General features: G+C 45.9%; 1 protein-coding gene across 3 annotated transcripts in view; it reads left to right on the forward strand.

The window, feature by feature from the left end:
* HTR4 (5-hydroxytryptamine receptor 4) overlaps nt 1-15633 on the forward strand; it is a 228659-nt gene that overhangs the window by 48772 nt on the left and 164254 nt on the right. The window lies entirely within an intron of this gene.

Genomic DNA, 15633 nt, shown 5'->3' on the forward strand with positions numbered 1-15633 from the left:
TTTAAAATTACAAAAAAATGAAAACAGAGAATTTGTAGTTAGTGAAATAAAACAATTTCCTACTAGTGTACTCATTTACTCACTGGGCCGACCATGGAGTGAGCCGGACTGTATCTGCCTGGGCAGAGCTAGGCCTGCCCCTGAGCCGGAGGCCTTAGCATAGGCAGGACGTCAGCGCCAATCCCAGGGCTCACGCGGTCTGTGCGGGTCGGACCAAGTCACGCTGCTGGTGGGCTACCCAGACTGGCTGTCGCTGCTGAGTAGCCAGAGGGGCCTGGAGCTGTGTGGGAGACACCGAACAGCTCTTCATCCTGTCTCTCCTTCCCCGCGAGCATGCCCAGGGGCTTGGCGCTGCCCTCCGGAGCTGGGCGTCGCAGCACTGTGCTGATAGGAGCAAGCAGCGGGCGTTGGGGAGGGGTGGAGAAGGGGGCTGCCCGGTCTCTCCAGCCAGGGCACAATCACCTCCACTCCCCTGGCGCCAATCCCAGTCTGAAATGGCTGTAGCAGCCCTGCCCACGTTCCCACGTCTTGCTATGCAGCGTAGGGAGGGGAGGAGGCTCTGAGAGAAGGGCTGCGGCCTGGCTCCCACACTGGCCTAGGGCCCCCGTGGCTGGAGGGGGCAGCGGACCCCGGGGAGCCTGGCTTGGGGCAGCCTCAGCAACATCCCAGAGTCCCAGGCGGTCATCCCGCAGCGTGGCCGGGGACAGAGCCAGCCGGACTGGGGGCACTGCCTGTAGCTCTCACGCGGAGCGAGCTGGGGCGGCTGTGGGGTTTGGCTGCCGGGGTCCAAGGCAGAGCAGCTGGTGGCTGGTGATCTCAGGGCAGTGTGCCCAGGCCTCCCACTCCCCAGGACCCCTGCAAGCCTGCCGCGGGCTCAGCCTGTGCAGCGGCACGAGTTCGGCTCAGCCTGGGCTGCTGCTCCCCTCCCCGGGCAGGAGGGGACGCAGGGGGGAGGAGGCGGAGGCGGGGACAAGCCGAGGAGGAGCCCACAGCCGGTGCTGGAGTAGCGGCCCACCCGGCCGCCATGTTCCGCTACCATCCCCTGCTCCACGAGCGGGGCAGGGCCGTGCTACCGGCTCCTGCCTTGGGGGGGCTGGCCGCTGCCCATGGGAGAGTGGCAGGGACATGCTCCCCACTGAGCTAGCTCCCCCTGTCCCACCGCATAGCTCCGGTCAGTGAACAACAGGGCGGTCAGGATCCAGCCCAGGACACTACCTCAGGTCGGAGCTGGGGCCCCAGCATTATGCCGCCCCTGGTAATTTGCCGCCCCAAGCACCTGCTTGTTTTGCTGGTGCCTAGAGCTGCCCCTGGTGTCAGGTGTCTCCTAGCCAAACAGTTCCTGATAAGTAGGCATTCAGCTGCCTCAGGAGAGTCTCTTTTTTTTTGCTCTCAGCTGCCTTTTTCATGTAGGGCTTCTCTGAACAGGGATGTTCAGGAATGTTAAGATGAATTAACTGAAGGTGTGAAGTTAAAGTGCATTAACCCCTTAGTCAGTCACTCTTCTTCAGAAGTAAAGTGGCCAAACTAGTTTGCTTTAGGTTGATGCCCTTTGAAGGATTAATGTGCTTAGTCTCTCTGTGCCTCAGTCTCCCCCATCTGCAAAATGGGGATAAGAGCACTTTCCTACCACATGGGGTGTTGTGAAGATACACACATTCAAGATTATTACAGTAATGGGGGCCATATAAGTACCTTAGATAGGTAGAATTGGGCAATTCTCTGTTAAGGATCACATTTTGGCCAATCCTTAGCTGGTGTACATTGGCATCAATCCACAGTGAAGCACCAGCTGAGGAAGACCTGGCCCTCTATACTGAAACAAAATAACAAGTAGTTGCAACTTCCAAATGACTATAATTATTTATCTGTTTATGTTTATGCATCCCACGGGTGAGTGTGTGTTACAGGACTCTCACTGTTCTCCGCCACAGAGGATGTGAGTAGTTACATCATCCTGCTAGAGAACTTTGGCTCTTTAGCTGTAGCAGGTCATGTGTTTAGCATTGGAGAAGCCAGGTTCATTCCCGCATGTGCCGGCCAAGAAGGTGGTGGTCACATTCACTTAGCATATTTATACATCAGTCGCTATTTATAGGTAACACAAAGCTCCCACACCCAGCGTGGCTTGGACTGAGCAATGTTTGCTGGACAGTAGGCTGTTGGTTTTAATGGGAGATTGTTTACAGCATTGAGGCATGGCTGAGTGGGAAATTACAATCTGTAAACATTGCCGAGAGAAGAGTGGATACTATTTATTCAGCATAACAACAGAGCAACAGTGGGGCTAGTCAAACAGCAATTAGCAACAGGTCGTGCTATAATTAGTGACTCAGTTTCTGTTGGCTACCTCTTACCGTGCCATCAGTAAGTCATCAAATATTGAGGGCAAGTGGAGGAGCAAATATATCAGACACAGTGAGGAGTGTTTGGGGACATGCAAACTCCTTTTCTTTTCCTTATTTATTCTGGCAATTATCATAACAGAAGGTTTTGAAGTGGCACTTGGTTCTCTATTACTTGCATGAAATCTTGAACACAGTCTCCAAAGTGTTTTCTAAAGAGAAGAAAGCACCTTTGAAAAGAGCTTCAAATCTCACTGATTACAAAGGACTATCCTTCTTCCTCTTTCATTACAATGGGGAAAATAATAAAGATGTATTTCTCATGCATAGGTGTATATTTTACATCTGTGGGTGTTGAGTTTTTTGTCACTGTAGCTGCTATTGTGCGAATTATCTTTCCATAGTTCTGTTGGCTGAAAATCTTAAGATAGATGGGCTCTGAGATTTCAGTACTTTATCACTAAAGGAAAGCTGCTTGATATCATCATCAGCTAAGTGTTCAAGGATTGTTGTTGTATTTTTCCCTTTAGAGAGTGAATTTCTATGTTTAAGAAAATGAAGGATTGATAGCTCTGGCTAGAGGCAGCTGAGTAACTACTGGGTAAATTCCATCCATCTTGCTCTGGATAGACCACTCAGTCCTGACATGTAGCATCTCATGTCCTCCTAGCCTCAGATCCCCAAGAGCTCTACCAAGGCTTCTGAATCCTGCCCTTACCATCCTGGACCTTCCATGGTTTAGCCAACATACCTCAATCTGACATGTTGTTCTAGCACATCATCAAAATTCACAGATCTTGACTCTGCCCCTGGCCAAGTTCAGCAGAAACCTGACGAAGCTGTAGAAATATTTTTTGCGCAATGTCTCTGTTTGTCTGCTACGTTTCTCACTGTCGCTCAGACGTTTCTCTGTGTTATTCAGGATGATTAAAAACTGGCCCTACAGTCCAGTTGGCCCAGTTTTGTGCACCCAATAAGTAAGGTTTTCACAGCCCCTCTGATGTCTACCAATGAGAGTCACTCTACCTTGAATGGTCCCTTAGAATATGTGCTATAAACAATCTGTTCCACCTTTCATTTAACTGTGATGCTTGGAGTGTATTTCCTAGACCTAAGGAAGAGCTTTGTGTGGCTCGAAAGCTTGTCTCTCTCTCACCAACAGATATTACCTCACCCACCCTTTCTCTCTCTAATGGGAATCTCCATCAGTGTGATCTAGGTGCTGCTCTGCGCAGTCAGCATTGGCAAACCCAACGCACACTGAATCAATGTCAGCGCTTTCAAAGAACATGGCCATAGTAATGTCACCAGCGATGGGCATTTGAGGGCAGGGGAGCTGGAAGAGGGCAGTTTGCACAGTTGTCCTTGCAAATCTACATGATACACGCATGGAAAGGGGGAGGGAATGGAACGGAGCCCCAGACTCTGCACCCTCACAATATAGTTAAATGTATGTCCCTTGGATCAGATTTATGGGTGTCAAGGCAGAAAACCCTGCAGGAACCTCTGAACCCAGCCTCTCGTATCTCCCCCCAATAAAATCCCTCTTGCAGCCCAAAGCCCATTATGGAAACCTGAAAATTCTCTTCATTATCCAAACCCTCAGTTACCAAGACTAATTTGTTGCTCCAAATTCCATTGAAATCCTCAAGGATTTTGACTATGTATCAGCATCCCTAGAGAGCAGTTCATCTTCACAAAGGTCTATGGATAATGAATTAACTTTCACCACTTCCTATGTGGTAGGCAGATACAAATATCCCTATTTTAGCCAGGGAGACTGAAGAAGAGACATAAAGTGGCCTGCTCAAGACCAAACAGGGAGTCCTTGTCAGAGCTTGGATTAGAAGCACAGGAGTCCTTGGCTTCCAGTTCTGTGATGTGTCATCATCATAATTACAATGAATAATCGCAGTAATAACCTGCATATAACATCGTGGGTCTCTGTTGCACTTTCCAAAGAGAATGAAGATATGATATCTCTCCTGAGGCGTATATATCTAGATTACACCTTGAAACACTTTCCCAAGCACATCTCTCACTACGTGTAGCAATAGAAACTTTACATCTGCTTTTCCAGTTATGATGTAATCACATCCCCAGTCTGTTTGCATCTCATTGGGACTTTGGCTGCATTCTGGCTGGCTCAGACATTTTTATTACTATTAGATCTTTGATGTTTAGTCCTGTTGAATTTTCAGTTTATTATTTTCCCTGTGTCTCGCCCTGCAGATGTAAAATAAACAGACACATTAGCAACCCAATGCATCAACAACACACAAAGAGATGCTGTCACCTCACCTGCTGCACATGGTCACTCAGGTGGCAACAGAGTGGGGCGTGTAATACAAAGACTAAGCACTGAAAAAATAACTGAGATTGATGCACCGACTAAGGTCATTTCCCAGGAGTTATTAGCATCCTGTGCTGAGCTAGCCTTGCAGCTAGTTTTGAAAAACTCGCCTTTGTGAAAGTGCACATGCCTGTCCGTGTATTGTCTAAGAGCAGAGAAATAAATGTCATTCATTGAAATAAACTGAGAATAAACCATGCTGCACTTTTACCTGCCAGATATTTAATGCCTGCGGCCAAATATAACCATTGTCTAGACTAGTGGTTCCCAAACTTGTTCCGCCGCTTGTGCAGGGAAAGCCCCTGGTGGGCCGGGCAATTTGTTTACCTGCTGCGTCCGCAGGTTCGGCCGATCGTGGCTCCCAGTGGCGCGTTTTGCTGCTCCAGGCCAATGGGAGCTGCTGGAAGTGGCGCGGGCCGAGGGACGTACTGGTCGCCACTTCCAACAGCTCCTATTGGCTTGGAGTAGCGAACCGTGGCCACTGGGAGCTGTGATCGGCCAAACTTGCGGACGCGGCAGGTAAACAAACTGGCCCGGCCCACCAGGAGCTTTCCCTGCACAAACGGCAGAACAAGTTTGGGAACCACTGGCCTAGACTGCTATTTCAAATGATTAGCCATCCATGCAAAATATATATGGGTGCATCTCCCATTAATTTCAGCAAGGAGAGGCAGGGTGGCTCACTGGAGGGAGCCCTGGAATGAGAGTCAGGAATCTTGAGTTTTCTTTCTGGCTCTGTCCTGGATATACTGTGTGATCTGGGGCATATGGCTTCCCTTCTCTGAGCCTCAGTTTCCCCAGCTGGAAAATGATACTGACTCATCCTTGTGAAGAGCTTTGAAATCAATGGATTAAAAGAACTAGGTGTTATGCAGCCTTACCCAGTTTGAACAGTATAGCACATTGTGCCACACAGCAATAAAGCCAAGATGAAACAAAATTAATAAGTTAATACTAACTCCACAAGACTTGAGTCATCCACCTAGCCTCAGTTCATTGAATTGATCTATTTGCATGACTAAGGGCCACTCAAGAGCGTGAGAGTTTGCAAGACACAGCCTTTATTTAGGGATAGCTATCTGAATGCCATCTGTTTCCTGAACTCATGATTATTTATATTTGTAAATCATGTCAAATGGTAAAGGCTGATTCCTGCAGTTTACTCACCCCAGGAAAGAGCTGCAGGATTGGTCCTTCGTGGGTGAAAGGTACATTGGATTTTTAGAATAACTTCATTTTGAATAGTCTAAAAGAATTGCCTTGGCAGGGGGAAGGTGACTCTAATGCACTATCTGCCTTCCCTGACCCTGAGTCCTTTGGAGATTGAAAGGTCTCTAAGCTATGTCAGCTGTAGTGGTGCTGCGAGAGCTACAATGCTGGTTGAGGGTCAGGTAGAGCTCCATGAGCTCCAGTCTTCCAGCCACCGGCTATGCCTCCGGCCTGGGGCTCTCCACTGCTACACAGAGCGGAAGGAGTGGGCAGCACAGAGCTGCCCGCACCAGTTTTACACCATTGGGGGAATGGCCCATATATAAGCCAGTGGACTAACTTTCTGGCCAGTGCATCACACTTCACTATAAGAGCTCAGCATATCAATCTGGCCCTTTCCCCTGACCCAGGGTCCCCTTCAGGAACCTATCTGCTCCCTGCAGGTCTCAGTCCCGTCCCCAGGCCCTTTGCCTGGGAATTAAGGAAAGTCTCTTCACTCCCTTTGGCTGGAGCTTTCCTCTGACAGACTGGGTTCTAGCCTGCTCTCTGCAGGACTGCACTCCCCGACCTGCCCAGGAGCTAAGGAGAGCCCCTCTGTTCTCTCCTCATCTCTTGCTCCCTGAACTCAGGCTACACTTTGTATCCCACCAGGCCTGGCTCTCACAATCTTCTACCCTATGACCCTGGGATTTATTTCCTTCACCTGGGAAGGTGAGCTGAGCCTGGAACATGGTACAGCTGAGCCCCAGTCCCTTAAATGGCCCACTCACCCTGTGACACTGCATCAGTGGAATCCTTGTAGGGCAGTTTCCTGGCTGCCAGAGCAGTACAGAGTGGCCACATTAGGGGCTGGGTATTGAGTCCGTGATGCTCATCTTAACAGCTTCCCCTTAGGAAATATTGTGTAGTATGGTTGTTGTTCTCTGATCCTGGACATAACGTCAAGGCTTTCCTGTAGCCCAGGGGTAGGCAACCTATGGCACGCATGCCAAAGGCGACACGTGAGCTGATTTTCAGTGGCACTCACACTTCCCGGGTCCTGGCCACTGGTCCGGGGGGCTCTGCATTTTAATTTAATTTTAAATGAAGCTTCTTAAACATTTTAAAAACCTTATTTACTTTACATACAACAATAGTTTAGTTATATATTATAGACTTATAGAAAGAGACCTTCTAAAAACATTAAAATGTATTACTGGCATGCGAAACCTTAAATTAGAGTGAATAAATGAAGACTTGGCACACCACTTCTGAAAGGTTGCTGACCCCTGTCGTAGCCATTTATCCTCCAATTTATTAGTATTTACAATGACTGAACAACAGTCCTTGCTATGAAAACATTTGGAAGGATCTCTATTCTTAGAGAGGATCAGAGAAGTATATGGTGAAAAAGTTTCATAAAAAATACCCCACACATTTTCTGCTTACACATTTTTTATCTGCCACAGACCTCTGTGTACTTTTCTCTTTATTTGTTATAGCTCTGGAGAAAGACATGCTCTGTTTGGGGTTCGTGATCATTTTAGCTCCCTGATCAGCTAACCCTCCCCACCCCCTTTTAGTTGAAATAAAGTGAACTACAAACAGAATGGATTTGTAAGATTATGCTTACCTAATTTTCTGTCTGAAGAATCTGTCATTTTTTAATGGAGGATGAAGAAATGCACAAGTGTGAGTCTGTTTGGTTAGTTGCATGTACCACGGCTCAGAGCTTTGGGGATTTATCTCAACTGAATGCTAAGATCCATTCAAAAAACAAAAACTCAGTGAGGCTGCAGAATATTTAGCATTGAGTCTCATGCAGTTTTACAGTTCAACAATAGCGGTGTCAGAAGAATTCTTAGGAAAAGCATCTGTAAGATAACTCCTGCTCCAAAGCTGTCCATCCAATCATGCTCCCAAAACACACAATTATCAGTTTGGTTATCCAAAATTAATAAATGCATTTTAGAAATACAAAGTGAGTGAGATAATATCTTTTATTGGACCAGTTTCTGTTGGTGAAAGAGACAAGGTTTTGCACTTACACAGAATAGAAGAAGAACGAAAGTTTGTCTCTTTCACCAACAGATGATGGTTCAATAAAAGACATTACTTCACCCACCTTGTCTCTCTAATATCCTGGCACCAATACAGCTACAAGAAGATTGCAAATGAATTTTAAACAGTTCAAACTTTGAGCTTAAATTATTGACAATGTTCTTTTTTAAAGCTATAGGGCCAGAGAAACTCAACAGGTATAATTCAGTTTAGTTCCACTGAAGTCATTTCTCATAATGAGTTGTTGTAAGATATTTCCAAGGCCTGGTCCTATGAGAAGCTAAGTATTGTCATTTCCCACTCAACTCAGTGAACTCAAGAACCTCACAGAAGATGAATCACACCTCACAGAACCAAGCCAAAGGTCTTGAGTTTATTTCCTGCTTTTGGTTGCCAAGCTCCTAATCTAGCTTGGGACAATGATAGAAATGTTCTGTGTTTGTACAACAGCTAGCACAATGGGGTCTTGCTTTATGATTAGAGCTCCTAAATGCTATGGTAATGCAAATAGCAAATAATAATGATAACAAAGGAGCCAGGTTAACGTTATTACAGCACTACAAAATTGCAGTCATGCATGGCATCTTGATGGAAAGGGGTATGCGTCCAGTATTACGAGTAAAGAATATGGCCAGAAACTGGTGATGGTGCTAATAGGAGGGAAAGTGCAAACATGAGCTAAGCCAGTGGTTCCCAAACTTGTTCCGCTGCTTCTGCAGGGAAAGCCCCTTGCGGGCCGGGCCAGTTTGTTTACCAGCCGCGTCCGCAGGTTCGGATGATCGTGGCTCCCAGTGGCCGCGGTTCGCCGCTCCAGGCCAATGGGAGCTGCTGGAAGCGGCGGCTTGGAACCTCACAGAAGATGCTTTCCCTGCAGAAGCGGCGGAACAAGTTTGGGAACCACTGAACTAAGTCATGTTCTCTGCAGTGAAGTCTGTGCTCCTGTGGAAAGTGAAATCAGGAGTCCTTCAGGTTTGCTGATCTATCTTGACTCTTTGTTCCCCTTTCTGGCACTAATGAGGCAGAGCTATGAAGGGGAGCTTTTGACACAGTGTGTGAATCAATCTGTATCCGAAAAGGAAAGGAGACAGGTACTGCTTGCACAGCCGGAAGGAAGACTAGTAATAATAACAGTAATAATCAATTTTCAAATGGCAGCACTGTGGGTGACTCTGGGCTCTAGGGTAACATTTTCATTAACTGTTCTTTCAAGTGTGGCAATTGTTGGACTTATCACTCGTGACACTTAGAACAACATATGTGTGTTCCCATGACAGGGTGGATGCTTGCTCCAGTCTAAGTGAGAGATTCCCCGGCTTGCTCCCTCTGTTCTCTAGCCAGCATTGATTAGTAAGAAGTATTGCTTTATAGACAATGGACCAGATTCTGCTCTTGATTATACTGGTGTAAATCTGGAGGCAATTTTGTTACTCCACCTTCACATCTGTGCCGGGGGGAGCAGCATTTGGCCAAGTACGTCTTTTGCAATACTAACCTCTGGCACAAGGCTGTCTCTGAGTAAAGTTCATTTTAAATATATGTTTTACCAAATTATAATTTATTACAGGTAATTGATAATAGCAAGGTTCTCAGCTATACAAGATAACAACATACAGCTGCACTGAATTGCAATAAGCTTTGGGTTATAGTACATATACATGTGGTACTGATGTAATAAAAGTGCTATCAGTCATTTATTTTACTCAGCCCGTCTCATTTGCTCCATCTTTCCTTCAATACCTGCCATTAGATTTTTAAGCTAGTGAATAAATAAATGGAAATATCCTATCTCCTAGAACTGGAAGGGACCTTGAAAGGTCATTGAGTCCAGCCCCCTGCTTCACTAGCAGGACCAAGTACTGATTTTGCCCCAGATTCCTAAGTGGCCCCCCTCAAGGATTGAGCTCACAACCCTGGGTTTAGCAGGCCAAGGCTCAAACCATTGAGCTATCCCTCCCCTCTAATGTTTCCATTTCTCTTAGTTCATTCATTCCACATTTCTGCAGTGGGTGTTTTCTTTTCCAGCTAAACAATGAAATACATTTAATTGCCTGCAGTTACTACCTATCTTTTGTTTGATTTGTTGAACATGTTTATCTGCATGGATGTTCTTGCAATTCACCTTGCAATGCCATCCAGTTCCTCTGGTTATACTAAGGAAGGGAAATTTACAATGAACTACTGATAAAAATTATGACAAATGTCAGTGAACCAAAATGCCTTACAGTAGCTCTGAAGTTTCCTTATGACTTTCCAGCAAAGGCTGACTCATTGGAAAGCTGCATTGTAATGTCCCTTTAATCCTTGTTGCTGATAAGGGAGCAGTAATAGTCTGTGACTGCATGAGTGCAAACAAAAGAATTTAGTAGAATGCCCATCTATGTCTCTGTTATCATCACACACACTTTCATTGCTCTCAACATTCTCTTCTTTTCTCCCTTCACTAGTTAAGCCTCTTACATCTTGATCTTTCTAAAATATTCACAAGCTCTGGCAGTTGGATCTCGATATGATCACTGGAAAGATATCCAGCATCTACCTTTCCTGCATCCTGTGATATGGCCGTGAAAAAAGCTAATGTGGTCTTGGTATGCATCAGGCGAGGTATTTCCAGTAGAGATACGGAGGTGTTAGTACCGTTATACAAGGCACTGGTGAGACCTCATCTGGAATACTGTGTGCAGTTCTGGTCTCCCATGTTTAAGAAGGATGAATTCAAACTGGAACAGGTACAGAGAAGGGCTACTAGGATGATCCGAGGAATGGAAAACCTTTCTTATGAAAGAAGACTCAAAGAGCTCGGCTTGTTTAGCCTAACCAAAAGAAGGCTGAGGGGAGATATGATTGCTCTCTATAAATACATCAGAGGGATAAATACCAGGGAGGGAGAGGAATTATTTAAGATCAGTACCAATGTGGACACAAGAACAAATGGATATAAACTGGCCATCAGGAAGTTTAGGCTTGAAATTAGATGAAGGTTTCTAACCATCAGAGGAGTGAAGGTCTGGAACAGTCTGCCAAGAGGAGTAGTGGAGGCAAAAAACATATCTGGCTTCAAATCTAAGGTTGATAAGTTTATGGAGGGGATGGTGTGATGGGATAGCCTAATTTTGGCAATTAATTGATCTTTGACTATTAGCGGTAAATATGCCCAATGGCCTGTGATGTGATGTTAGATGGTGTGGGATCTGAGTTACTACAGAGAATTCTTTCCTGGGGGTCTGGCTGGTGAGTCTTGCCCACATGCTCAGGGTTTAGCTGATCACCATATTTGGGGTTGGGAAGGAATTTCCCCCCAGTGCAGATTGGCAGAGGCCCTGGGTGTTTGTTTTTTTTGGCCTTCCTGTGTAGCGTGGGGCATGGGTCACTTGCTGGAGGATTCTCTGCACCTTGAAGTCTTTAAACCATGATTTGAGGACTTCAATGGCTCAGATCTAGGTTAGGGGTTTGTTACAGGAGTGGGTGGGTGAGATTCTATGGCCTGCGTTGTGCAGGAGATCAGACTAGATGATCATAATGGTCCCTTCTGACCTCAAAGTGTATGATTCTATGATCCACAGATAAGCTGGAGCAGTTTGACTACTGTTTAATAATAATTTTCAAACAGTAATAGTGGTGGATTTTGGAATATCTTAAGTAATAATAACAATTAACCACATTACATGTATAGAGTTGCTTTCCATCCAAAGCTCTTTAACAAACGTAGGATGATACACACACAGGGACCCTATCATGTGTCAGTGGAATGCAGACACCTTTGGGGTGAAACACAGCAGTTCTTTAACTGTATAGCATAGCAACTTTATAATAAACAAGAGTTCAGCAAAGGAAATGAAGAAGAATCCCATGTCTGGCTGCAAATGCGGTTTTTATCCTGTCATCCCTAATAAAAACTCCAAAATAAACATCTCTCTCAAATTCATGATTTTAAAGGATAAAATCATGAAATTGAGGGAAATATTTATTCTAAGTGTTATAATATCATTAGCACATATTAAATCTATATAGCTGGGCACAAACAAAAAGCAAAGATTTCTGCTACCACGTCTGAGAATTTGAATTTGCCCGTGGAAAGGCTTCAATTGATGATGTGCTGAGATTTGGCAGTTGGCAGCACAGCAGTGCAGTAGTAGTTCCAAGCTTACATCAGCCTGTAAGATGCTTCTTATGCATCTAGCATACAGTCTCAGAATTCTTGCCCCATTTGCTCTGTGCTGGGGGAATTAGCCCGAGAAAACAGGAAGCTAAGGGTGCGTCCATTCACTCGTTGCTATGGGATGGCTATTTTTTTTTTTTTTTTGTGATCACAAGTGGAACTTAGGTGTTTTGTTTTTTAAAGTGAAAAATAATTTAGTGGGGATGTTTCAAAAGAACGGTCTTAAGGGAGTGGGTCAGGTGAGCCTTACCCCACAGCTTCAGTCTCCTGTAATGGGAAGATGGGGGAGAAGGTTGTGAGGTTATTCACATGCCTCAGTCATCCCCACCTTTTGTTTCTCTGTTAGAGCTAGAGATGGACTTGAACTAAAATCACACCTCCAAACACTATGGGCTTGTCTACACTACAGGTTATGTTGGTATAATTTATGCTGCTCAGGTGTGTGAAAAAGCCCCCCCACCCTCCCGAGCGACATAAGTTACACCAACCTAAGTGCCAGTGTGAACAGTGCTGCCTCAGCGGGAGAGCTCTCTCCTGTTGGCATAGCGCATCATCACCTCATGCAGCTGCACCGTTCTAGCACTTCTAGTATAGACTAGCCCTGAGTGTGGTGAGGATGGGAACGAAGGACTTCTGGTTCAGTCCGACCTTTAGTTTTGCAGCTGGCCTCTACATTGATTAGGGAGCTGAACCAAAACCCCAGATCCCAACATTATTAATGTTTGTTATTTGTGGTACAGGGGCTTCAGCGAGGGACTGGGGCTCCATTGTGACAGGTGCTGTACAAACACATAGTAAGCAACAATCCCAGCCCCAAAGAGCTTACAATTGAAATAGACAAGCCAGACAAAAGGTGCAGAGAAGGAGGTTATTATCTTTATGTCCACTGATTCCCAGAGAGATTAAGTGCCTTAACCACAAGACCACCCCCTTCATCTCTAGCTCCCCTTGAATTAATCATTTAGAAGAGAGAGGGACTTTAAAATCCAGATCTGTCTCTGAATGTTGCCGCTGCAGCCCATCTCTAGTTCAAATGAAAATGAGTTTTGATACTTCTCACTCAGCGTGAAAGCCTACTCTCTTTAACGTGTCTGAAATGATCAAGGTGCATAGTCCAGCAAGCAGGAAACTCAGGTGTAAGTTTTCAGTAACATGATTCAATGCTTCTGTTGTCAGCATCTCGGGAGTGACAGAATGTGGAATTAGAATCGCTTGAGTGGGATGGAAGGAAATTGGATCCAGAATGTAGCAGTGTCTCACTTAATCAGCAGCTTTCAAGAGAAATATCTGGCAGGATTTGCTCAGCTATTACTGTTGTGTGTGGTGGGTAGGACATTTTGCTCTCTGCCGGGCAGACCCATACTACCAAGGGGGCAGTTATTGGTAGGAGCAGTCAGCGTTGCTGCAGCAAACCAAGTAACTTTGGTGGGGAGAGGTAAGAGGCACTCCTGACAAACATGATTGGCTTGGGCAGGACTTTCTCTCTCTCTCTCTCTCTCTCTCTCTCTCTCTCTTTCACTCTGTTTTACAGTCTTTGAGAAGACAGTTTGTATTTCTTAAGGGCTCTGAATAAAGCTTTCCTGTGGTTTCTTGTAAATCGGCTGTTTGTTAGGGAAGATATATTTATTTTTCCAAATACTCTGCACCCTTCTCCCAGTGGGGCTGATGCAAATTCATCGGAGAGGAGGGTGAAGTGGGGTGGGGCTGCCATGGTGCTGAATGGGTGAGACAGATGATTGACTCAGCAGTGGGTCTTGCTTTGGCCAGCTGAGTGGGTTCTGATGACCTCAACACTGTCTCCAATGTATTCTTGCCCACACTTGACACTTGTTTCCCCACCCCACCCCCCAAATCAGTGCCAGTCTCCTTTGCAGCCTGTGAGGGTTAGGGACAAAGCATTTACTTTGTGCTCTTAGGTGGCAGCAGTAGTTAATGTAGATTAAAACAGGAGGAGGAGCTCTCACCTCACAAGCCAAGCAGGGAGAGCTCTCGCTATGTACTTAGTGGCTAGATCCAGAAAGGAGGTAGAACTGCACTCCTCCTTACTTTAACCCCTAGGTGGCAGATGCTCAGAAGTAACATTTTCCTGAGCATTGGCCCAGGGCAGTAGAAAAGATGACTCCTTAGGTGTTGTCTTTAAGTGGATCATTCAGATGAGTGGGTCTTTACTGTTTCATTACAGTTTCTGACAGTCTGGAAGTCCCCCATCAGAAATAAAACAAGATTCATTTAGACAGGAGTACCCAACAGGTGGAAGAGATGCATCCCAGCCCTGATCCAGTGCAAACCAGCAGCAAGATATCTGAAAGAGGAGGGCATGCAAATGTGATGGAACTGGAGTCAGGATCTGGAAAAGAGGCATTCTTCCTGGATCAGGTTAAGCATGGCTTGTTCACTGATAGCTCGAGGTGGATAGAATTTTGGCTTCATGAGAGAAGGCAGGAGGTGATCTTGGCTTCCATAACCATTTCTGTTGGCAGTGGGAGCAGATTCTGTAATGCATATAAATTAAACATTTGGAAGAAGAAGCTACTTTGGCAGGGCTACAGGAACCCACGGGGCTCTATCATGCCAGCAAGGGAATCTCTGTAAGGGACAATAGAAGAGATACTTTCTGTACATAGCAGGATACATGATGGGGTGTGTGGTATATGATCGGCATGAGTTGGAAAGGATGCATTATCCATGAGTGACAGAGCAAGTCATACAGGTCATCCTAAATGAGCATCAATTAAACCCTTTAATACCATACCACATTGTATTCTACATGTGTTGTATGTTTAAAATTGTTTGAAAGAATTTTAAAAAATATTATTGATGCTCTTTTCATATCCCTCAAGGGGCTCTAGATGCAATGAGCTAACCGCATTGGACTAAGAGGGAGAGAAATATGATAACTAGTCCTATTTTAGAAACCTCTAAAGCAGGGATCGGCAACCTTTGGCCTGTGGCCCGGCAGGGTAAGCCTCCTGGCGGGCCGGGCTGGTTTGTTTACCTGCCGCGTCCGCAGGTTCGGCCAATCGCAGCTCCCACTGGCTGCGGTTCCCCGCTCCAGACCAATGGGAGCTGCAGGAAGTGGCGTGGGCCGAGCGATGTGCTGGCTGCCGGTTGCCGCAATCCCCATTGGCCTGGAGCAGCGAACCGAGGCCAGTGGGAGCTGCGATTGGCCGAACCTGTGGATGCAGCAGGTAAACAAACTGGCCCGGCCCCCCAGGGGGCTTACCCTGGCGGGCCGCGGGCCAAAGGTTGCCAATCCCTGCTCTAAAGAATGACCTGAAATAGCTAATGAAGTCACTGTTTTAAGGCCCTGTACATCAGGACCTTTCAGGGCTAGCTGGAAGTGCTGTACCCATTAGAATGTTGCTAATCTGTCCTTTTTGGGGCTCTAAGACTGATGATGTTCCTAGCCCTGAAAAGTTGAGAGATATGGGACCTGAAATGTGTCACTGGTTCAGGTCTGAATGTTGTCTGTTTCCACATTTATGGGGGAAAGGTCACATTTCTGTGAAAATTGGATTTAAAATGTGGGAGAG

Source organism: Malaclemys terrapin, chromosome 8, assembly GCF_027887155.1.
Source record: "Malaclemys terrapin pileata isolate rMalTer1 chromosome 8, rMalTer1.hap1, whole genome shotgun sequence".
NCBI classification, from domain to species: domain Eukaryota; kingdom Metazoa; phylum Chordata; order Testudines; family Emydidae; genus Malaclemys; species Malaclemys terrapin.